The following is a 19,612-nucleotide window of genomic DNA, read 5'->3' as shown; positions in this document are numbered from 1 at the left end:
TGTGTGTGTGTGTGTGTGTGTGTGTGTGTGTACCTGACGTATTTTCTTCATCCTCCGATTGGATTCCAGAGCAAAGAGGTGTGTTGCTAATCTTTGCAAGAATGTCAGGTGTGTGTGTGTGTGTGTGTGTGTGCATGTGTGTGTGTGTGTGTTTGTGCGTGTGTGTTTGTGCGTGTGCGTGCATGACAGAGAGAGCTTGATTACACCCTCCTCTCCAACACAGAGAGACGACATTTCTCAAGTGTGTGTAATTATAGTGAGCACACAGCCTCCTAAGCATCCTGTCAATCTGCATCAGAAAGAACACACACACACACACACACACACACACACACACACACACACACACGGACATATTAACACAAACACAGAAACTATTCTCTTGTGAGTGTGCTTTCAGGCTTGAGTAATTAGCCAACATATGTGTGTGTGTGTGTGTGTGTGTGTGTGTGTGTGTGTGTGTGTGTGTGTGTGTGTGTGTGTGTGTGCATGTATGAAATTTTTAGCCCCGCAATCCTCTGTCCTGTGTGAGAATTTGGCTCCAGAGATTGTGTACATGTCTGCACAGAGCCGGCTTCTTGCTCCTCCTCTTGCACAATGACAGGGTTTGGGTTTCACAAACGCACACACACACTCTCTCTCTCACACACACACACACACACACACACACACACACACACACACACACACACACACACACACAGTCCGTCAGGTGCTAAATAGAGGCTGTCCGATTACCCTTATAGCTCAATTATTGTCTGAATGAGTATCTATAGGCCCAAGGCCAAAGCTGTCAACCTGTCCTGTTGCCTGAGAATTCAAGTCATGGAAAGTGGAGGAAGGTGTGTTCAAAGCACCACCCGTCTGACAATGTTAATAGTGGACGATTCTGTAAACTCTGGATTAGGTTCAATGACAACGTTCTCTGGTCATGCGACAGCTAAAGCACCACTTAGGGGTTTAAAAATATGATTGACATTGTTGCCACACTTCTTTCATCCAGAATGTTGGTTTGTCTAAATTTCAGTGGTATAATTGTTAAAAAAAAAGGAGGGATGGGGGGGGCGGGGCTACTAACTGGTGCTGACATGTAAAACAAAAACCCCAGTGAGAGCAATCTCTGTGAATGATCCCATGGATTGAAATTTAACACCTACAGCAAGTGAACACAAAGCAAAAGTCATGTATTATTTATGGGGATTTGGCAGAACAAGCATGATGAACTGGACAGACGCCACCCAACAAAGCTGATGAGGAATCCTTTCCAAAGCAAATATTAATGATAAAAACACAAGAGAAAAAAAAAGTTTCTAATACATCTGTACACCTTTTCATACCACAGTATGAAATTACATTTAGCCTGTTACTATAAGTTTGTTTTGGCTACTTTTTCCAACTAATTTTAACAATCAGTCATTTTATTAGTGCTCAATTTTTTGTATTTATTCATCTCAAATATTGTACATTATTTCAGATCCGTATAAGTAAACGGTTGCATCCACCTTAGTTAAGCAGTGATTTAATGTACCACCTGGCAAGGACGCAAACCAAACACACTCACGCTGTTGTGTGAAACAGGCGTATGCTGGGTCATCTGGCTAACATGCTAAATGCTAACATGCTCATGGTGCCTCCTGCAGGTGACGTCTGCGTCCACCGAGGAACTTTTGAGCTGTGATGCCTTTCTGCTGTTTGTGACAACCATCCTGGGATAGAGAGGCCGAGTGGACTGGTTATACTGGGACAGAGAGGCCGAGTGGACTGGTTATACTGGGACAGAGAGGCCGAGTGGACTGGTTATACTGGGACAGAGAGGTTGAGTGGACTGGTTATACTGGGATAGAGGTTGAGTGGACTGGTTATACTGGGACAGAGTGGCCGAGTGGACTGGTCGCAGCCTATCATGCATGGAGAATGAACGAGCACAGAAATGGAGCAGATTGTGAAGGACTTTGGGATGGACAAGACAGGTGAGTACGAAAAAAACACACCTATTAATGGATTTCGTTAAGTTCGTTAAGTTTTGAGGAACATTTATAATTGTTGATTTGTATTAATGCTATAGAAATGCAATATACTTATGGTTTGTGCTGTGATGTTTATCGTTCTATACATTGACATTTTTTAGTTCTATCATACAATGTCATCATCAATTTTCTTTACCAACACCCCCTTTCCCTTTTCAAAATGTAATTCAAAGTATTTTATTTGTACTTGAGTAAAGAGTCTTTTAAGTAACGCTACTTGTACTTAATATTAATATTAACATTGCAGTACTCTCTCCAACCCTGCCCTGTTCTAAATTACAATTGTAAACGAGTTATGTGCTTTACAGAAATTCCTTTTAAAATGATCTGATACAGGAGGACAAAAGCTGTTTTGCTGGAAAGTGTTTGTTGTTCTATCTCTCTCCTGTATGATGTTTAATGTGTTAAATATATTCATGATGGAAAACCCCAGAGGCTGCTTGAGTTTCCTCACCTCACTTTCTCCCTCTTACTATGAATTAAACAGAACGATAGTGAGAAGAGGTTGGTGCCGATAGAGGGGGAGAGTTGGCAGGAGAGAGGGAGAGAGAGAGTTAGAGAGATGGAGAGAGGTGTGGTAAATTACATTGTCAATTCAAATCCTGCCACTAATGCATCTCATTGAGTTTGTGTCGCTGTCATCTCGGATGCTCAGTTATCTGTGTCAGTGCAGCCAGCAGAGGAGGGCTGCCATGTTAACAGCGCCGCGGAAAGCCGCGCAAAGTTTAGCTAGCCAACACGCCCTGAGTCGGCACGAGAACGGAGAGACGGTCGGAGATGAAGTAGACGTGCAAGACATGAAAAATTCATCTTTGCCTACACAAGTGTGTGTGTGTGTGTGTGTGTGTGTGTGTGTGTGCGGCTGCAGAGCCGGATGGGTTTAATTACAGCCAGCCTCCATTCCGACACGGCCTCTTTCCTGCCCGAATTAAAACATCCCTGTTACTTCTCTCACACACATAATTGATGTGCACACACGCAAAAGCAGCGGTGCCACACATATGCACACCACCCTTGTTGTAGTTGTCATCCCCCCACCCCCCTCCCCCTCCCTCTGCCAGTGCCCGGCTCTGTTCCTTGTCCTCAAAACTATTTGAAAATCAATTATCTCAACAAACCAGCTGCAAGGAGTGGGTGCCAGCCACTTACTCCTGAAGTGAATAACTTATTTGAAATTCATTATTGTGTCGAGCGGTGCGACAGGGCCCTCCAAGGCTGTGCATACCCCCCCCCCTCTCACTCAGGGTCTCTCTTCCTTTACATAAGCTAACTACTGTGCTGGACCGATCATTTTTCCCTTCCCTCATGCTTCTTCCTCCCCTCCTCCTGTCATGCAATTTTAACCAGCTGAGCGCCACGGACATGAGTACACACACACACACACACACACACACACACACACACACAGATAGAGAGAGAGAGAGCTGCTTCCTTGATTGGTTCACCTCATTTATGTATCACATGCAAATCATTGGACGCCCAGAGAGGTTTTCTCTTCCTCCTACAAGCATGAATATGGATTGTAGCAGGAAAAGGCTGGAGAGGTTGTATATGGCCACTACCTTTTTGTTCGTCTGGTCTGGGGCTGTTTCTTCCTGGTTCTTATCACAGCGTACTACAACGATATTTTAGACAATATCATGCTGACAACTTTGTGGCTTTACACTTTAACAATGGCAAGTGGACAAATGGTGACTGCAAGCCAGGCCTTATCCCTCAACATCTGTGTCAAACCTCCCTAATGCTTAAAATAATGTTTAAAAAAAAGAAGAAAAAAACCTGGGCTCCTCATTTACTTCAATGAGAATGCTGCATTTACACAGTGGGCGTGCAGAGGATTCACACACACAAAGATGCGGGCTTCTCCTGGATAGTGTTTCATTATCTCACTGGTACCTGAAGCAACATGCAATGACCAACACAGTACACATTACTAGTAATAACTGTGCTATTTCTGACATCTTCTTCATGTTAAAAGTGCTTTCCAAACATCCCCTGACAGAGAGGAGAGATGAGGAATGACAGTGTTGCTCTGAGTGCATGCCCACAGAGCGACTGCTCGTGTGTTAATTAAAACGCTTGTCGAAAGGTTAAAACCAATTTCAGCGAGACGATTGTGAACGTTCAGTGGAAGTGAACAAGCTTGAAAATATTCCAACGTTTGAACGATACTTTCTTTTACTTTACAAGCAGTCGTGTTTCCTCATATTGACATTAACTCCCTGGAGATTTACCAACCATGACTGCTGCCGGCAAGAACCCTAACCCTGAACCCTGAATCAAATCTTCACCTGAAACGTAATGATTTATACCATGGGAATGTGAAATTCATCCCAAAAAAAGAAGGTGAGTCCTCACCTGTGCAATTCGATTTATGTCCCCACAAGATGGGTAAAACATGCCCTAAGCTGGTCAAGAACATTAGCAGCGTGGGAGGCTGAGAGGCACCTGGGTGGAAGCAATGTGAAAATGAGTTGATGCAGTGTCATTACTGCTTTTAACCTTTCTTTCTTCCTGTTTTAAACATTTCCTTCCCACCTATTTCTTGCTCCTACTCGATTCTCCTTTTTTTCTCTGTTTGTCTTTCGCCCACTGTATGACTCTCCTTCTCACAACACATATCTCTCTTGATAAAGAGAGGGAGTAAATGAGTGTGACAAGGCTGTCATGTATGTTCCAGCTAAGGCCAGCGAGGGCCGGTGCGGAGACAGGAGGTGTCATATCCTTACATCTCTTTCTGTTTCTGCCACCAGCTGGACTCTCCTTCTCTGTCAAACTCTATCGCTCTCCCATCCTCTCCCATCCTCTCCTGTCCTCTGTGTCTCTCCTCCCCTTCCCGTGTTTCCACTGTCACACTTCTCAGCCTTCTCCCGCTACAGATCTCACATGATCCTCTGTCCCTCTTTGAGACTACGTCCACGCCCAGTGTGGGCAGAGAGCTGAAACATAGAGAGAGAAAGAGGAAAAAAAAGAGGAGTTTTGTGCAGCTTAGTGTAAACCGTGTCTACAGAGGCTACGTGATAAAAGCACATCAGCAGTTTCCGTCCCCCATCAGTGTCTACAGGATACGATCACGGCACCATATATGTGGTCTTTTGGCATCATGTAAAACGAAGCAGCAACGGATGCTTTGGATTGTCATAATGCGTGAAAAAACATAAAACACGGGTGAAATGCAAGCAATTACGAGGCCTGCGTTGACAGCTCAGGATGGACAGCTGGAAACATGCATTCCTGTGTTAACAGCCTGACAGAGGGGGATTTCTATATAGATGCTTTTATTTCTGCCTGAGATAAAGAATTAAAACAGATACATACATTGCCAAACAACACTTTGACTGTGAAAGGAGAGCCATCAATGAGATTTTATAACCTTGTCACCTCTGCTCCACTCATCCCACTTGTCTTTTTTCCATTTATTTCCTTGACTTTTCACCAAACCTTATCTGTCACCAACATGGACGTGTATCTATGGACCGTGGGAACATGCACGTGCACACTCGCAGGTATCGTATATATGCATGCAAGTGCATAACATATGATTTAACACACCTACTGCATGTGTGTGTGTGTGTGTGTGTGTGTGTGTGACTCCAGCCTCCGGGCGACGCAGTGGCAGGAAAACGGCCAGCTGAGCCATCAGTGTGTAAAAATGGGGTCAAATTGGCCTTTCAAATGGCCTTAATCTTCCAATCATTCCCAAAAACCCACCTGCCGCTCCAAAATTAACTCTGCTCTGAAACACACAGCAAATAGTTCATTTGTACGATTGATGAGGACACAGATACACCATGTCCAATGTTGAAAGCTTGTGCATGTTCTGCATAAGTATGTTGAGCCGTCAGTCTGCACATGAAGTTTTTGCAGTTCAGCTCTCCGTGCGATTGCTTTGCTCATATTCACGTACCCTTTCTTGCTGTCAAGTTCTGTAGTTAAATGAGGTTTGTTTGCATTGGGAGTGAGTGAGGAGAGCCACGATCAATGCCAAAACCATTATGGGACCCGCTTTGAGTAGAGCAGCCCCATTTTAGCAATTTGGCAGTGGCCGAGGCCCGCATATGGAATTATTTGATCAATAGTCTTGTAGCTTGATAGAGAGGAGTAAATTATGTGATCAATATTGTGTACAATGTCGCTACCTGCTCACTGTGTCGACACTTTCTGTTTGCGCGCGCGTGATCCGTTTCTTGTGTGCAGACATGGAGCGCAGAAATGTAAGCCCTGAATGCTTTTGTGCTGACATTGTCTGCGAGCCGTTGTTGCATCATTTACTTTCCTACCTCTCGGGATAAATAGGGCTCGTTTCCTCAGGCTCTTTGTATATTTTTCACTCGCTTTCTGGACATAATATGCACTGTTTTTAGAGTGGAAGCAGACAGGGATATCAAATGGCAGAGATGAAAATAGAATGAATTGGATCTAGGGGGGAGCAGCTAAATTATTGATGTGTATCATGGTGCCTACGAACACACACACACACAACACAGCGAGCCGTCTTCTTGGCTATTCACCTCCAATAACACGCTCTCATCACTCCGCCAACGAGAACATGTAGGATACATCTGTGTATAATACGTGTCCAGACACGCATTCATTATTCCATCATGATACATATGAGCGTCGATGCACGCGTCCAAAAGACCATTGCAGTTTTAAAGTCTTTTCAAGGTGACTCGTGAGTATGGGCGTAAGTCTGCACTATTCTGTGTCTGCCTCTGTGGATGAGATCACCGCCGCCTCTGTCACTCCGAAACGCTGCCCGTGTGCGTCGAGGGCCGAGTGTGAGTGGCGTGTATCGGGGCGAAGCGATACCTCTCCTCACTGTGGGTTCATGGCGGTGTACGTGTCATGGAATTCACCGAGAGACAGCCTGATAGCCTGGCAGCGAGGCCTCGCTTTGAGCCTGATTTGTTTTTGTTTTTTTTCTGTCTCCCTCTCTCTTTCCCCCTCCTGTCACATGGTAAAAGTTGAACCATCGGGGAGGGGAACGATGAGCAAACGACACAGGGAGGTTGGGGCGGGCGGGTGGAGGGAGGTAGGGACACATGGGGGAGAGAGAGAGAGAGGGAGCGACACAAAGGAGAGCCTGTCACACTCACTTAGATGCTGAAATATTAAAGTGAGCAGTCAGGTTGTAATTTTCCTGAGAAAGCGGAGGGAAGGGAGGGGGGATAAGTGAAGCGAGAGAAGGAGGGAGGTGGGGGGGGGGGATGAGCGATAGAGACATGGAGAGAGGAAAGGTATCACCACTGATCTCTCTTTCCTCCCTCCTTCGAAGAGACACGGCACACTTTTAATACCACTACTTTAATTAGCCTGGCTTTATATGGTCTGTCTCTCTCTGCTCCTCTTCTCCGCAAGACGTGAATAATTCAGCAGGAATGGTGTACCGCTGCCTGGCAAAGACAGCAGGCCCCCCAATCTGCAATGTATCTGTGGAAGAGAAACAGAGAGAGAGAGAGAGAGAGAGAGAGAGAGAGAGAGAGAGGGGGGGCAGAATAGAGGGTTTTAAACATCAGGCAGGAGCTTTTACTTCTCTGAAACCTCAAGACCTTGCCCCCCTCTAACCAATCAAATAAATTATTATCTCCACCGGGAGATAATGCGATTGGTAGTGTCTGTTTGTGAGCGTGAATCTCTGTGTCTGTCCATGGCTAATCTCACATACTGCTGCACCAAACTGCATCAGATTTTCGGTTGCTCATTTACAGCGGCATGCTCAAGGGCCTCTTGTGGTTGCATTGACTCACATATTCTGAAAAACCCCTTTAATACCTGTTCGATACCACCACTGATTGGCTGTCGGACGCCTCATTTCCAACTTTACAATTTGTATGTATTTGGTCAAACATTACAGCAGTGATGTGTAGACCAGTTGCTTGAATGCTTGTAGATGACGCATTCTGTTGTGGTTCAAGTAACAAATATATAGGATGAGCATATATTCAGTATCTTGACATGACTGCTTGCCTTCAACGCTGCTCAAAGTTTAGATGAGCTGCTAAACATAACATGAAATGAATGGTACATAAAATAAAATATCATATTTCTTCACTTTAAAAAGGCCAAAACCAATTTATCCCGATGAAGGGATTGTTTTCACATTCAATGTGTGTTTGATATATTATATACAGCATGTGAAATTTGATATGTATTTGTCTTGCAGCTCTATCAAGCATACATGTGCTTTGCTTTGTGTAAGTAACCCCGTGCCTGAGTGTGTGTAGTGGAGTGTTTGTTTGGTACATTTGACTGAGTGTGTGTGTGTGTGTGTGTGTGTGTGTGTGTGTGTGTGTGTGTGTGTGTGTGTGTGTGTGTGTGTGTGTGTGTGTTCACGTCAGCCTCTGCTTAGCTCACCAATTTGGGTCATTGAGGATGATATGTCAGGACACTGCAGGTTGGTGGTTTTGGTGATGAGTGGGCTTGAAAGATGGGTTGAAGGGTGAAACAGTGATGTAGTTTCTCTCACATATCATCATATTGATATTATATGTTCTCTCTCTATGAGTGTGTGTGTGTGTGTGTCTATTTGATATGGCAGCCTGTCAACCTGTACCCAACTCCCAAAAGCACTCCTGTCCCAGCCTCTAAGCAGCATCACTGTCTGGTCGGGTACGCCTGGTGACTTTGGGGGCTGCAGTGTGCTGGGCTGAGATGGGCTGTCCCTGTGTCAGCCCTGGAGCCCTCACTGTCACTGCTGGGGGGAGACAAGGGAGGACTGGGACTCTCTCTCTCTCTCTCTCTCTCTCTCTCTCTCTCTCTCTCACACACACACATACACACACACACACACACACACACACACACACACACACACACACACACACACACACACACACACACACACACTCATGTTTTCATGACTTTTGGGGACATCCCATTTGAGACTTACCTTAACCCTGACCCTAACCTAGTTAACCCTAACCTTAATCCAAACCAAACTTTACCCTAACTTTAAACCAAGTCTTCACCCTAAAACGTAATATTTCTTGTTATGAGGACATGCATTCTGTCCCCATAAGGGAGGTGAGTCCCCACAATGTTACTGTGTAAACATGTATGTCCCCAAAAGTCCTAAAAACACACAGAGAGTGATACAAGCGCTGCGATGCCTCCAGTCATCTTTCAGTGTTTGAAGAAGTTTTAATGAGTTGAGAATAAATAGAATTCCTCCCCCCCTCCCTCCCCCCTCCCCTCTCTGTTCCTGTACGTCCACCTTTGTCTCTGTCTACCCTTTGTGTGACTTGTCTCCATTCCAATCATAGCTCGCTTCAACGATCGCTGACTCACGTCTGAAATAGAATCGACATGGCAGCCTGAGTCAGCCAGGACAGCGAGCCGAGCGCAGATTAGTCATCCTGGTGAGGTGCTTTTGTCCGGGGACGATGACAGATCTATGAAATGAACAGGAGAGTGATGCATCGGGGGTGTCTGCCTGTCTCAACTGGGGATTACAGATACTCCTGAGTGTGTGTGACCGCGGCTGTGCGAGTGCATGTGCGCGTGTTTGTGTCCGGCTCTATAAAAAGACACAACTCTACAGCTCAATCTCTAAATCAAAGGCAAAATTACTTCGGAGTGTACTTTGTTATCTCTCGCTTTTCAGCGTGAGCTGGACAGATATGCAACAACGTGAAGCGGTGAGAGTACACTTTATTTGTCGGCCCGTGTGTATTTTCGTGATTTCCTTCCCGCTGGCTCCACGCGGGGAAACAACTTGTCTCACAGTCGCGAGTGCTGTTTTGGAGCTTCCCAATCAAACATGATCCGCTGACACTAATCTTGTTTGCGACTAGATCGTTCACCGTAATCCTTTCCACAACAAATAGGCTCCTACAGCACACAGTGAAATCCATCCTCGACCACGTTGAAATGGGCTCTCACAGTACATCACCCATCTGTCAACAAGAGACACTTCCTGTATCTGTCTCTCTACAACCTTGTCAAAGAGAAGGGGTCATGGAATCTCTCCCTTCTATCTGTCTGTATTGTGACACATTTAAAACATTTTGTTTACTGCATGAAGGGCTGCAAAAACAACTATTCATCCCCCATGGGACTAATAAGCTGCTCTTGTGAGCATATTTTTAACAGAGAATAACCAAAATATTATTTTCATGTAAGATTTAGTTTGTGTTGTTAAAAAAAACCAACAGATCTGTTTTTGTGAGACTCTTTATTGTCATTCATGCTCATTACAGTATGCTTTAGATTCAAGATTGTTTAAATTCCACAACCTTTATGCCAACACAACAGAAACAAATAAAAAGGCCAATATTAAATGTATTCCTCTCAGTGTGGACAAGGGTTTGAAACTTTAGACAGTCATGTATAAAAACACAGACATTTAGACGCTTTACAGACTTTTATTTGATGTCTGGTAAGTTTTTTTTTTTCTGGGAGGTGTGGCTATGTTGAGGGAAATTAAACTTGTGACCTCAGTATTTCTACAGTCTGAGCTTCTTTCCTGCTAAATGACATTCTACATCTTCTATTTGGTTCAAAGACTTCATCTGACAACTCATGATCATCAGGTTTAACAGATCAGTAAAAAAATACAAATAACATTGCCCATTCAACTTTGTCACAAGCCCGGATACTTCAAATAATTTGGGAGCAGCAAAATCAAGCAATAAATATTATTTACAAGACAATTATATCCCTTTCTCCCTCATGATACAGTAGAAGTAGCGTGTTTATGTGAAACAACAGGTTCTAAAGCTGCTTGTTGGACTCTTTCCAATGAAAAACAGATGGCCTCAGCATTGCTGTTAGTGTTTTGACAATAGAAACCCTGGCTGATATAGGGACCTTGGAGTGAGCTGCCATGTTTTGATGACACACACACACACACACACACACACACACACACACACACTTTGCCCCCTTTTAACCTGGACTGATGAGCTGTATGTGTATTTTCTGATTAAATCAACTTTCATTTCTATGGAAAGATGAGCTGAATGTAGAACTGTATGGGATGAAAGTCTGAAGAGTATACATGACTGTTCTGTGAATGTCAGGCATTGCCTAATGCAGTTTAAGACACTAGACTCTACGATTCTAGAGGAAAACTGCACAGTTTCTTTCCTGATGTTTCACCCATTTGCAACAGATGCAAGTCTGCGAGTGGTAATTTAGTACATAGTTTTTGGTTATGCAGTAAACTGTACACATACTGTAAAAGTATTTTCATTGCTTCTCTATGGCTTATGGGAAATGTTGGGGGCCTGATCTGCTGGTAGCCATTCTCGGGGCAACTACCTCTTGGTCTTTTGCCAATAAATATCAGAAAAAGGCTATTGTATTTGGAACTGTGAACTGTGGCCAGTTAATCTTTCGGACATGGAAGGCAGACACTGCACCCACATACGATTTGTGGCTAAGAGAAATGGCCAGTATGCTTCACCTGGAGAGGATTTTACTTTTCACTTTGTACAGTTTTCTTTAAATATGTTTAGTTTATTGTAATGACTGTGACCTTTTATTATTTTCTTATGAGATGAGCTGATTCTGTTCATGTTTTATTTGTTTGTTTTGGGGTGGGGGGGGGGGAGTTTATTTATTATTATTTTTTTTTGTCTTGTGTTTTTCTTAAATTTTAAAAAGCAACAAACATATATATATATTTAAAAAAAATCAACTTTCATTCCTAATTCTCCTCAGACCCCCAAGGGTGTCCTGCACCATCACGGCTGAGGAGGAGGAGGAGGAGGATGACGGGGGTCGTGGGGAGAAAGGATGACATAGAGATGTAGAGATTCGACTGCTAAAGCCCTGATTATGCTTCCGCGTAGTGATCACGCAACGGCAACGCAACTGCCACGCAGTTGCTTGGAGACCGTGATGGTTCTGCGTTGGGTTTACGTGTCGAAATGCAATTCAATGCCACACCGGTAAAGGGCGCTATGTTTTTTGTAAAGACTGACCGACCGACCGAGACTCTTGACATATATCGTCGTTAGCCTCGTTATAGCCTATTTGTTTACTTTCCGGCTTTAAACGTCCACAATTTTTCAGAACTTGTAGTTTTATTTCTTTGTGCAAAAGCGAGAAGGTGCAAACAATAAAACAAGGTGCAAACAATAAAAGTAGCCTTTTAAAAGTTTAAATGGCGGTGTTTATGAGTGGAAACCGGATAGCGGTCTCCAGCGGATGTAGTTAGCGGACCAATCACAGCCAATGCCGCTGCGTTGGTGTTGCGTTGGCGTTGCGTTGGCGTTGCGTCGCCTCGACGCGCGTCTAGGATTTTTGGGAGGTACACGTCAGGCCCTTGCGTTGGACGTAAGGGGGGTCCGCAAGGACGTAAGGGGTCCGCAAGCCCCCTTGCGTTGTGTCGACGCGGAAGCATAACTTGGGCTTTAGACTGGAAGCTGCTTTTGAAGTTTAATAGAGACAGAAATAACGACATACAAGCAAAGTATCACCCACGATCCGGATTGGGAGGGTCAGGGTGCTTAGTCACAACGGAGGCGTCCTTTAATTTCCATCCTATCTTTCTTTGTTTCTCTTTCAATCTTCCTCTGAAAGGTCATGCGACTCATGTCTGCCTACCTTTGGTTGTGGCTTCAGGCAAGAAAACTGTCTGAGTGCTAAATTATAAATCTCAATATATACATAAAGCTTGGTCTGTTGACGGTTTGCACTGCTCTGAAGTGGAGCTGGGCATCCTCTTAAAAGCCTCAGTCTTCAGATCGCTTCAGTCCCCCGGACATGCATGTCACCTAAAACTATTTAAATGCCAAGACACTTTGGTGGATCCAGTCTGTTTTACATTGTACAGGTATAGACTGAGGTATAGGTCACTAAAAGCAAACATGACTGTTTTCACAACAGGAGCCTCTGTTGAAGTCTATTGCGTGAGATGTCAATCAAATCTGATGTAGGTGTATGCCAGGATTTGTTCAGTCGGTGCATTTATGTTCCATTTCTAATTCCTCCCTGCAGGTTACACATCTTTACTGACTTCAACTGGACTCTTAAAGGAGGATTTGGGCGTTATTTGGTAGCGGATGCCTTCCTTCATTTCATTTAGCTTGATTAGAAGACAATAGTGGCAGACAAAAACAGAAAAAAATCAGACAGATTGCAGAGTAGAGAACTTCATTTGGAGATAAAACCACAAGAGCTCACACAAACTTTCAGCGACAAACCCTCACTGGGTGTACACAGAGCAGGTAAAGAAAAGGTCAAAGTTGAAACAGGAAGGCTGTTCTTTATTGTCCACTTTCCTTTTCTCTTCCAAACATGTTTGGCTAACCTGGGGGTTTGTTTAAGAAACCTGTCTGATTGTCGGACTGCTCATGTTTTTTGTCCATTCTAACTTCTTTTTAGCAACGAAGATCTATGAAATTAACTCAGTGAATACAATCACACAACAGCCAAAATTATGACAATACCCCCAAACCTGTAGTAAACCAGAACTCTCCTTCAAATCAATTGCAGCTTTGGTTGGCAGCGCAGGGGTCTTGTTAATGTTGCCAGCATCTTAACGGAACTTATGAACTTAGTGACAGTAACCCCCCCCCCCCAAAAAAAGCATATTGTTTTGTCATATTTTGTCAATCTAGATTGTTTTGGGGAGAGTTGTCAAGTTTTGGAGATATCGACCGTAAAGATTGTCTTAATAATACATTTGAAAATCATGACCCGGTTCAAGAAGATAATCCTTGTTGTGTTTTATGAAAAACAGCACTACAATTAAAGGCAGAGTAGGTAATTTGGAAAAACCACAGAGACTTTGACTTTGAACGTATCGCTGAACCGAAGTGCGCCATCAGGAAGTGAGCATTGACAGAAAGGCAGGCCGTCCAATTATTTGATCCAGCCCGACTTTTTGGATTGGACGGGGTTTTTACAGTCCTGCCACGGCCACAGATGGCATTTAAAAAAAATGTTTTATGTCAAAGCATTTAATGTATTGATGGCTATCGGTATGTTAAGAGGACCTTAACATAACGGAAATTGTTTCTGAATAGCATCACCTACTTAACCTTTTAGGGAAAATCTGCATTTTGGGGTGTCACCACGGTAACTGGATATATAATGAGTCATTCTATCAAGATCACTGTAAAGACACCAGCTTTTGAGCAGATGGAGTGACATGCTAGTTCTGAAATGCCATCGTTTTAAATAACATTCATAAATGGCCACTAACAATATATAGTCTACGCTATTGTAGCGACGATAACAAGAGCAGCCATGGTGAACATGTATCTTCATAAGAGCCCACATTATTCACTGCTTGCATATTGTATGAATAACTGAACGCACACAATCGCACACATAAAGGTGGCCAAACCGAGGCTGAATCAGGCAAGAGGGAGGTGAGTGATTTTATCAGCCTCACACCTTTTCTCCTCACCCTTCTTCCCTCCTGTCCTCCCCCTCCTCCTCCCTCCTCCCCCCTCCTCCTCTCATTGTGGATGGTGAGGAAATATCAGTATTGTTTACGCAGAAGATTAGGGCAGAATTGGGCAGAAGGCGGTTGTTCTGTGACGATGGAGATAAGATAGACGACGGTGGTGTGTGTGTGTGTGTGTGTGTGTGTGTGTGTGTGCGTGTGTGTGTGTGTGTGCTGTACTACCCTGCCTTATCTTGGCAGCAGGCCGAGCAGCCATATGAAGTTGTTCATTGTAATTACCCGTGGCAAGAGTAGATTTCATAAGAAGATTTGGGGTAAGGAGGGACAGAATAAAAGCCAGGGTGGGGGGCGGAGGAAAGAGATGCTGAGAAAGACGGAGAAAAGGGATGGAGATGGAGTATGGACAGTCAGTCTGAGTATTTGACTGCTTTCATCTGTGATATCTCAGCCCTGCCGTATCTTAATGACCTTTTGCAAGTCTAACATCTTAGCCACTGTTCTAATAATCAGCATCTCATGACTCATCCCCATCTTTCCTGTGTTATTCAATCAGTGATCTTTTCTCTCGCTACGCGTCTATTGCTCTCCACTGTAATTATCACACTGGATGAGAATGTCAGGTGCAGTCGACCAGTTTTTCATCTTCAAATGGAAACTCAATCCAGGATCTGCGTCACTTTGCTTATAGTTTTAAGATTTAATACAACTTTTTCTTTGCATGTATGCAATGCTATGATAGATATATGTATACAACTATACGATTGATATGGAAAACAACCTTTGACATTATAAGCCAACAGCTTTCAGACACACACCCCTCAACCTCCATCAAACCAGACCGCTGTTAAAGAAGCTGTTTCAAATCTTTGATATGTTGATCTTGAAATGAAGCAGTCCTTATCAATATGTCCCTGTACATTTTAAATATGACCTTTGAAGGAGGATCAGTGCCTCCTTTAGACAAGTTAGTGCCACTTGAAAGAAGAATGGATTTGTGAGTAAAGTAATAGACATCAAACTCAAGTTCAGCATAGAAAAGCGATGCATTTAATAGATATTATATAGGTGACATGTTTTTATTTGGGTTTATAGTTTAAGTTTACTTCTAAATTAAGTGCTTGATGCTGATATTTTTGTTTTGTTTGTAAAATTCTGGCTCATCAGCGACTCTAATAAGATGCAAGAATATGTTAAATCGAACAGAATGATAACATTTGGATGCAAAAAGTGAAGATTTTTAGGTTTATAGTCCAACTGAATCTGCATTTCAAGTGTAACTGTAGTTGACCAACCTATTTCCAAGTCAAACTTTGGGAGGAATTTGATTTGATTGTTGAAAAGATGAGCTCACAACCGTCTCTAGCTCTGTATAGAGCTCAAGATGCAGCTGGATCGATGGATGTCATGATATTGATGGTTAGAATTGGTTGGTACTAGCTTATGTGCGCATGCATCATATTTTTTTTCCCATGAAGAAAAAGATATATGATTTTGATATAAAAAGAAAATGATTTTTTTGGTCATTTCTTCTGCATGTATTGTTTAATAGGATTTTTAAGTCAGACGTGTGCGTCAAGAGTACATCTTCTAGCTCTTCTTACCTGCCTTATTCATTGGCTGTATTTCCTTCATCTTATCCTATAAACCGTGTGAAATTGAAGACAACACAGCCAGTCTCCCTCTGTGTCTGCCTTTCACCGTAAATGTCACACTGAAAAATAATGGCACTTGATTGTATGCAGTTATAAAGGCCATGAGATTTTGTGAAGTTATTATGGATATTTTCTTCCAGTCAACTACTATTATTCAGATTGTCCATATTATCAGAATTTATATAGGAGATGTTGCTCGGTGTAGAAAGTCTGCAGGTCTTTCAGATCTCTGAATGCGGACAACCGCCACCCACTGTTGCAATAACACGGCAGTAGTTAGCGCGTTTGATCGCTTTCCCTTTCATCGTGTTCAACGTTGGTATTTTTACCTCACTGAGACAAAATTCCAAGTCAATGCCTTGTAAGAAATGTGCTTTTTGTGATTTGAAGGAACTGACCCCGTAACGTTAATCTGTCAAATGACTAGCTAGCTCAAATATGCATCTCTCACTTTCCTCAGCCGCTCAGCTAAAACATGATATGGTTTATTATAATACTTTTGCCTTTTGGTCGGTGTATACTCCATATTCATGTCATGAGTCAATTCTTCTGGAAAGGGATTTCATAAAATCTGCAGGAGATCATGACTGATTAATATTAATATGGAATTATGTTAGCCTTCAATGAAGCAACTTGAAGGAACATTTCAGGATGAACAGAAATTCAGAAAGAGCAAATAGGGAATGCATCATGTGGTGGCTGTCATGTTGCGAAAAGAGGTTCCAAAATGGGAAACTTAAATGAGAGTGATTCTGGAAACGCAGAATATTTGTGCATTGGCAAAGCTATCCGCTATTATTTGAGCTAAGAGAACGATCCAGTGGTATCAAGCAACTTCTTTTAGTACAATAATTGTACTGTTGTATTTTCTGAAACCAACTGCAGAGTAGTAGTAGTATTTCCTAAACACCTGAGTGCACGAGTGCATTTTAAACTTTTTGTTTTTTAAAACGGAAAATGTAATAAAAGACGTTGTGGATGTAGCCTTCAACTGGTAAAGTCAGCTGTTGTTGCTGTGGTGATGAGTGGTTGTTTAGACTGCGGTTGCTAATCTGTTAGCATGCCTTATCTGAGCCCTTATCTTTGCTCTGTGTCAACACTATTTAGTGATGCAGACTTTTATGGCCCGGTTCACACCACTTCACCATTTAGCTCCACATTAGCTCGGACAAAACAGATGCTAATGTGACACACAAACGTAACACAGGCCTTTAAACCCTCACTGCTGCTCTGCAGGTGTGTGTGTGTGTGTGTGTGTGTGTGTGTGTGTGTGTGTGTGTGTGTGTGTGTGTGTGTGTGTGTGTGTGTGTGTGTAGATTATGGGGTCCTTGGAGAGCTCCTTACCTGAGGGGGGATTTTAAGCTTTCCTTTAGTTAAACGAGCTGAGCAGGACATTTGCCATGGGCAGAGCAGACGGGGAGAGGGCCGGGAAGTGCAGTGGAAAATGACTTCATCACTTGAATTCAATTCTTTTGGTGCTGCTCCATTATTTTCACATGTAATATCTTGATACGGTCGGGGCTAATGTTCCATACAGCATTGCTATGGAGGACTAAATGTACAGAGAAGGAGCAAGTCTTGGTTTAAGTGTCACATTCCTTTGATAAATCATGGTTGAGTGGCAGTGAGGCTTTACTGGCAGGTAGGCCGAAGAAACTTCAAGCTGGAAGATTAGGAAAAGGAGACACGCGTCTTCAAGTTTGAATCAAATATAAACAGGAAATTCCAAGATAATATCACACATTAATATGTTTTTAAAAGAGCCACTGTTGGTCATGGGGGAAAATCTACAAAGCCCATGTTTAAGGCCTCAATCAAGCCTTTTAATATCGGTTTTCCATTTACACATATATTATGTTTAAGAAATACCTCAACTGCACCGATAGCAAGTCACCAAGATGCGGGAAATTTCATGACCACCTTAAAAAAAGGCCCAGTGTTTCAAAATAATCTCCTCTGGTGTAGAATAAGGGAGTGCCACAGAAGACTCGTTCCTTGTTTAAATGATTAAAGTCATTAATATAACATCTATGGTTTTCAAGGTCAGAAAGTAATGTTCAGAAAGGATTCCAAACAGTAATGGCAGTTGAAAATACAACGGGCAACTATTCCTTTCATTGGATGATGCGACATTATAACTATAAAGTGCTGCTTCCAAAGCACTTTGATGTCCCCACAGGAATGTCATCATTTCCTCACCCTGAGAGGTGCATACCTGCCTTTGTGACCATTTAATAGAGAGAAGTAGAGGTCCACAATCTTGCTAAGAATTGATAATATTTTGCTAAGAAGTGGAAATGAATGTTATTGTGTGCAGGCTATCAGTGAATGGGGCTTTGTGTTGTCCTCTCTTGTGCTTTCATCACCTTGACGCTGGAGCACAGTGTGTTTTTGTGCACGCCTGTCTAAAGCAACCTTGCCATGTGGAGAAAGAAAGAAAAAGAAGACGCTCGGTGAAACTGTTTTGCTCATTCTCTTTCTCTGTGCCACCCACCCTCGCTCACTCAAACTTAATTTCAATGTGACTATAGTGTGAATTTCTTAAAGGACTACTTCACCAGTGGAAACATGAATCTGTATTGAAAGTGGTACATACAGTATATGTAGTCAAAATTTAAAATACATTTAGAATTTGGTGCCTTCTTGACCGACAAAAGACAACAATTCCCACAATGCACAGCTTCGCTGGCCACGTCCCCCCTCGCCAGTCCCCCGCCGATTTGCACTCACACATGGACGTCTCAAAGTCATCAACAAGATAGAACACAGAGAACATGATAGCGAGCTTTGTCATGAGTATGAGAGAAGTGAAATCACAAACCACCCTGAACGGCAAGAAAAGGCAAAAAATCTACAAGCCAGAAATATCACAGCCTTCTCCCTTTTGTTTGGTCTCCTCTCGGGCAATCACTGCAATCAGGATATAGTGTGTAGAATGTGTCCAGTGAGAGCAACAAGTCCTCCAAATCTGTGGTGTAGTATTTATTGGTAGATGGGTATACTGGACTTTCTTGGTGCTGCTTCCCATTTGGCCGCTCGGCTACTTAGTTAATATTCAGCTGTTTCGGGGAAAGACGAGGCTTACATCATACGACAGTGGGTGTGGCTACACCTCTGGTTTCACCTCTGCTCCATCAGTATACACAGTACACTATGTAATTGCCTTCCAAAATTGTACAAGCATGATATAAGCCCTTTTGAACCTCTGCTATGGTTAGGATGGTTTGATATACAACTTTGGCTGACAGTAAAAAAACAGGGGTCTACGGAGTTGAAGTCACACAGCTTGTTGACCCATCCGTACACCTCATTTGTCATTCCACTTCGGCCCCGGATTTCTAGCAGACAACAAGAGGTCACATCAGTTTAACACAACTGTATTTCAGGTTAAATCAAGACAAACGTGCAAAGAGATAGATGTTGAAATATAAAGAGAGAGACGTCGTCGTCATGTCGGGGTCAGCTGAAGGACGCGGGGTTCCAGGAGGAAGCATGACTGTTGTCCATGTGCTGTTTTCCTGTTTTTCCTGCCTGCCTCTTGTCCTTTCCATCATTTGCAGAGGGGAGGT

This window comes from Eutrigla gurnardus (assembly GCF_963514095.1).
Source record: "Eutrigla gurnardus genome assembly, chromosome: 11".
Lineage (NCBI taxonomy): Eukaryota > Metazoa > Chordata > Actinopteri > Perciformes > Triglidae > Eutrigla > Eutrigla gurnardus.
This window is presented reverse-complemented; position numbering follows the sequence as displayed.